The sequence below is a fragment of the Silene latifolia genome, chromosome Y, assembly GCF_048544455.1.
Source record: "Silene latifolia isolate original U9 population chromosome Y, ASM4854445v1, whole genome shotgun sequence".
Lineage (NCBI taxonomy): Eukaryota > Viridiplantae > Streptophyta > Magnoliopsida > Caryophyllales > Caryophyllaceae > Silene > Silene latifolia.
The window spans coordinates 154,747,480-154,754,217 of NC_133538.1; the positions used below are offsets into that span (position 1 = coordinate 154,747,480).

The window sequence follows — 6,738 nt, forward strand, 5'->3', positions numbered from 1 at the left end:
CTTTAAAGTCTTCAAGACAATGAACCACATTCATAATATTCTCCATCTCCCTATGCCAATTGTCGAGCGAAATTAGCGCTCCGGTACCCATGTATTCCTTTGAGTTGAAACGGGCTATGGTAGTACTTATCTTAGAAAAATATACCCCGACCTCTTTGTCCTTCCCAAACTTCTTTAAGGCCTCAGTAAGCGCCTCTTGATGCTCAAGTATCTTGGCTACTTTATCTATACTCATCATCTCAGCCCTAGCATACAAAGTGGATATCTGTGGCGGCATCTTTGAACTATATAAGAGAAAAGGTAAACATAAACACACATCCCACAACTTAAACACGTATATGACCTGTGCAGACCATACTTGACCGAGCTCTCAACCCACTCGATCGAGTTGAGGTCACTCGATCGAGTACCTCGACTCCAGACCCTGACCAGAAAGCATCAATAACCCACTGGATCGAGCCCCTAACTTACTCGATCAAGTAGCCCTCGCTCGATCGAGTCCCAAACTTACTCGATCGAGTGCCCAAAAACTTTATACACCCCACTCGACCGAGTCCTGCCCACTCGATCGAGTCCCTTACCTACTCGATCGAGTGCCCCCCACTCGATCGAGTCATGTTGACTCGTAAGCTACTTGCATGCTCAACTCAACTACTTTCCACAACAACTATATATATATATATATATATATATATATATATATATATATATATATATATATATATATATATATATATATATACATATATATATATATATATATATATATATACATATATATATATATATATATATATACATATATATATATATACATATATATATATATATATATATATATATATATATATATATATATATATATATATATATATATATATATATATATATATATATGTATATATGTATATGTATATATATATATATATAAAACAACGCAACATCCTATTCACATGTTTCTAATAAGCCACATTAGAAATCAATCATCATGCAATTCCGTTATTCATATCAACATATAACCATACAAACTACTCACCTTTCGCCACCACATTCTCCATTCTCCACATTCATTCACCAATCCATACAACACACAATCCAATATAGATATGCAACACAACTTAAAGAAACACATAGTTATCCTATGACACACCCAATAGTGACCGGTTCAAATTTGTAGGGCGAGATCGCGACTTTAGGACGTCTCCCAAGCCTTTGCATTAGCTCTTAACAACTCCTACCCGGGTTCATTTTATTTTGACTCCCTAGATTCATTTGGTTCATTAGTTACAGGTTCCAAAATCGTCGCTCTGATACCACTTTGTAACACCCCCATACACCAAGTGCCTTACCAGGACCACCTAATGCATGAGAATGCTACCATCTCGGTTACGCGGGGCAATGTATATCAAAAGGACCATAAAAGAACGTACTTTATTAAATAAGTTTAAAGCAATACATGTCCAAACCAAAACTGTCAAATGAAAATACAATTGTTCCAAAAAGCTAAACCAACTAAAGTAAATAATCGTTTAAAGACAATGCGGAAGACTTCTAAACATCTCGTGGTGACTCAACCCAGCTATCCCATGTGCGTCCATCTCATACCTGCTCAATAACTGATCACCATCCCCGAATGGATCACTACAATTTTCAAAACATTTAAACGGGGTCAGTTACTGATTACACAAAACACAATATATAAGGTACAACACACACATTACCCAAACTCCGTCACAACTCTACACACCTGACTACACACTTTTAGTGTGTAGTCCTGCCAGAATACCCATCGTAACAGATATTCCTCACCGCCAGTGGGGGACCGCAGCCGTACCCACCTAATCCCCGCTCATCTCATCCAAGCGATAACCCATGTTCATTAATGTGTACATCCCCTTCTGTGGCGAGTTCCAAAGAGGGAGAATCAAGGGCGTGAAGCTACTCCCGCAAGTGACTCCACTCAGCTGAGGGCGCACCTCGCGAACCATAGACAATTACACAATCAATTATGCAACAACAACTCCAACACAAAACTAGCATGATAAAGATCAACAATAAACATCACCAACACCAATAATTATATAACCAATAACCGAGTAGGGAAACCCTACATGGAATAAGCAAACACGAGATCGTCACAAAACAGCTAATCATTATCGCTCATCTACGAAACCTCCTCTTATAATCACATAACATACAATTACCATCTAATACAACATTATACTCCCAAAACCCCCAATCTACCCAATTAGGGTTTTAAACAAAATCAACGAAACAGTATAAAAATCATACAAGGAACTTACCCACGACACGACAAACTCAACGGTGTAAAGAACACGACGATCCGACAACCTTAGCCTTTGGATTTGATAGTAACGCGAAGAACAAAAGCAACGTAACTGTTTTCTCTCTAAAAAGGTTTTTAGAAAAGATAAAAGTGATTAAGAAAGTGACGGAAAGCTTTAAATATTAATGAAGCGTTATTAACAAAACCCGGCTAAAACAACCCGCAAAACCAACTTACTCAATCGAGTAAGTAACTTACTCAATCAAGTGACCCTTACTCGATCGAGTCCCCAACTTACTCAATCGAGTACCCTTCAGCAGAACACTGTTTCGTAAACCAAACATACTTACTCGACAGAGTAATCCCCACTCGATAGAGTACCCATAGACATAGAAAACCGTAGTATTACATCCTCAACATAACCACTACCACAACTCTCCACATTGTCGCACAACCACCTTCTTTTCTATTTACGTACCTATCCCCACCACGTAACTCACGACCCAAAAATGTTACACACCTACTTGATCCTCAAATTCCCCTCTTTATTGTCATCAAACTTATCCATAACTTAACATAATACTTACTGCTCCGATAAAATACTATGAACCAACTGCAACTCCCAGTTTGAGTACCCACATGTTCCGCTAATTACTTGCCACAACTATGTCAACAAAAGTCTCATCTAACATAAGATCGAAAGTGTTCCAACCGCCTCCCACAACTATGTTTCTTCAACAAGGTATCACTGTAACTATGACAACATCGACCACATGTGCAACTCTCTTCCATATTACACTTTATTCTCACCCACAAGTCAAAATTACAGGAAACAACAGTAAACAGAACAACAATCTATATGCCCATACTAGACTGACATAACCTTTCAAAAGTTCATCTCACAAGTACCCCACCTACTCCACCAGAACCGATGACGGCATCGCAACACCGCCAATAACAGTCGCACCACAGCGCAAAAATACCTGGATCGCAACACGGAGTACCGTGCTCGTATCGCAACCCGAGACACCACAACCACATCTTTAATCATCGCAACTTATACAATCTCATAATTACTGACTCAGTACCACTTCCTTGATAAAAGAAAACTTCCTTAATACCGCTTTACTAGATCACCAACACAACATATTACACGGAATAATTAGATAACAACTTTATGAACATCATACCATACTACTACTCATGAGGTCAGAACCTCACACAATCACTTACACACATCACAGACCCATTATCAAATCTAACTAGTCAATCCTGATCACGTAAGTTACCACTTAATAATGGATATCTCTCACCCGAGCTTAACTCCTATATCCACATCTTATACTCCCTCACAGCTATACATACCAATCAGGCCTCCATAAAATCAACCTCTTTGGAATGACTAACTTCCCTATTTGACATCATCTTTAACCACCAGTGACAACACTACGACACCACCATCTTTCATATAACTACTCTCTTACCATCACCTTTAAATATAGCAATACATTTTCTCTCTTTGATTATCATCCTAAATAACGAACATTAAGTCCATCAACAAAATTACCTCAACAACTATTCATATTTTATCCTTGATTATATCGTGGCCTGGCTAACCACCATGGTCTCATACCATGCAAATACTCTACCAAATTCCTACTCCTTTAATTCCTCAAAACTCATGACTAACAAGTCGTCATGTAATTTATATATATCCCTTAACTCACACCCTCATGATAGTATCACATAACTCCATGATTTCTTACTTTTGTGTCATCTAATTCTTGTGAACATTCACTCAACTTACCATCATCTTTCTCTTTTCGTTACCTCCAAAAATCAAATTCTATTAGGTAGTATTTGGATACCCGGAATTAATTTCATTTTCATGATTTTAATTGTAGAAATTGATGCGTGTCCTAAATATGATGTTTTACACCCTATTTTACACGCATTTCAGAGCTCAAATATGTAGTTTATGCTATTATTTTCCCATTTCCGTCTACTTTCGTGTTTTTGTATAAAATTGCAGAAATGAGAAGAATTCAGCGGAAATCAAGCCGAATCCGTCCCCGAGTACTTGGCATATTATTTGACATGAATTATTTACTCGGGAAGCGAACTTGGTGCGCGTATCGAGCCCTGAAAGATGAATTTACGAAGCTTTTGGAGCAACTATCTAATGAAGCGGTCGATAGACCGTTGTCCTTGGTCGATAGACCAGAGCACGATTTACAGAAGCTACTGTTCAGCGCAGTTCAGTCGACCGACCGCCTACCTTGGTCGATCGACCAAACCTCTAATCAAACGAAAATTCAAAGACCAGAGAGCCCAATGTAATTAGGTTTTAGGAAATAAGAATCACGTTATATTCCTATATAACGTAACCCTATTATCAAGTGATTATCATCAATTTTTAGGGAGAGAATTAGGGTTCTTTATCAAGTTTAGCATTTATTTTCATTCAATACAAATTAGTTTGGCTCTTCTTTAATAAAAGTTCGTGCTTTGGGATTCTTCTTCCTATTTTCATTCGGTAATTTACGCTCTTTATTTTCAGTTTACTTTATTCGTTCATAGTTTAGAATTGCTAGTTAGATTTCCCATAGCCAAATTATCGTTTCATGTTAATTGTTTATTTAGTTAATTTAAGTATGAATTAGTTTGCTTTACTAGTTAATTTTGTTGCTGTTATTACTTCCATCATGAGTAGCTAAACCCATCGTGCTAAGATGTAGGGGAACTGTAGTGTAAGCGGCGTAAATTGGTAGACCTGAGTCGCGCCATGGTCGATCGACTGGCCTACCTTGTCGATCGACCAGCTCCTGTGAGATTTACTTCGTTTTAATTAATTTAATCGCTATTTTTGACGAATCGAGTGCACGCGACTAGTTGAATGCTTAGGAATTGACCGACCCGGTAAGATCGAGAGATAGGGGAGGGAAATAGACTGCTTAATTAAGATGACTAAATTAATAAGATCGAGAGATAAGTTAATTTAGGCATTTAAATCACTTTTCAGGATGAGAGTCAGCATTAGTGATATTAGGGACCCGTAGCTAGATCGAAAGATGCTACCTGTTAAGAGTGGACCAAGAGGACTTCTTATTTTCCCGTCTCACGTGATTATCTCAGACCTACCTAGTATACTGTCGCCGAAATTACAGTGAACTGACTATCTTAGCATCCTTTTAAAATTTGTTTTCATCCAGTTTCTTTAAATCGCTCATTTATTTATTTTAGTTATAGAACAATTCAAAACAAACCCCCACACATTTGTTACTTTAAGACTAGGATTAGACGACTATTAAATGCATCGCCTCTCCGTGATTCGACCCTGACTGCCACTAGCTATAGTATTAGTTTGGATTTATAAATTTATCTTTGGTACTCTACGACGGTATCAAATTTTGGTGCCGTTGCCGGGGAGGCAATTGTTTAATTTTTAGTTGTTTTTATTTTAGTCTCTATCTTAGTTTATGGGACATTTGTTCCTTAAACTTTTCTCATATTCTACTTGTAGTTTCCTCTTATGCGCAGGTCACAAGCTGGTGAATTAAGACCGTTAGATCCTGAGATCGAAAGGACTTTGCGCGAGTTGAGACGATCATCTAGAGTATTGCCGACAGAGGAAGAGATGAGTACTCTGTCCAGTTACTACGAGAACGATCTATTTGAGGAGGATCCACCTTCATCTCCTGTTTCAACTTCCTCAGCTGAGACCGTTACATGTCCAGATATGGCTGAAGAAGCAAGTATAGCCAGTCACTCCGAGCCAAAAGCTGAGAATCTCTATAAGGGATTCGCGTTGACAGCCGGGACGGAAAGGAAATTCGAGCCAAAACCGTCTTATATTAACTTGGTTGAGAGAAAACAATTTGGGGGAGCTGCAAATGAAGATGCAGCTAAACATATGGAGACATTCATTGACTACTGTTGTTCCATACCCCCACCAGCAGGTGTGACCCAAGACCAGGTGAAGGAGACAATGTTCATATTCTCGCTTCGTGATGCTGCAAAGGAATGGTACCGAGATTTGGATCGAGCTGCTAACGGCATTACTGACTGTAATTCGCTGGCTCTGGCATTTTACAAGAATTATTTCTCTACCTCGAAGACCAATGCGATTAGAGCTCAGATCACGAGTTTTAAACAGGGTCCTGATGAGGACTTTCATGAGGCATGGGTCCGTTTCAAGAGATAAGTGCGAGCCATTCCGCACCATGGGTTTGAGAAGTGGTTTCTGTGAAACCAATTCTACAATGGTCTTTATGATGATCAAAGAGCTATCCTAGATGCTGCAGCTAATGGGAGATTTCAAGAAAATAGCGGTGAGACAAAGGGGTGGAAAATCATTGATAACATTGCCATCCATAAAGCTGGGCATGGAAATTATAGAGGAAATCAGAGAAGATCGGTTGAATCTCCCGCTGTAGCTGCAATAGAGGCCC

At 38.7% G+C, this 6,738-nt stretch overlaps 1 non-coding gene across 1 annotated transcript; it reads right to left on the reverse strand.

The window, feature by feature from the left end:
- Positions 1–6,410: 6,410 nt before the first annotated feature.
- On the reverse strand, positions 6,411–6,517 carry LOC141636741 (small nucleolar RNA R71). The gene has a single exon (XR_012541329.1). It is a non-coding gene; the product is annotated as a small nucleolar RNA R71 (small nucleolar RNA).
- Positions 6,518–6,738: the final 221 nt, after the last annotated feature.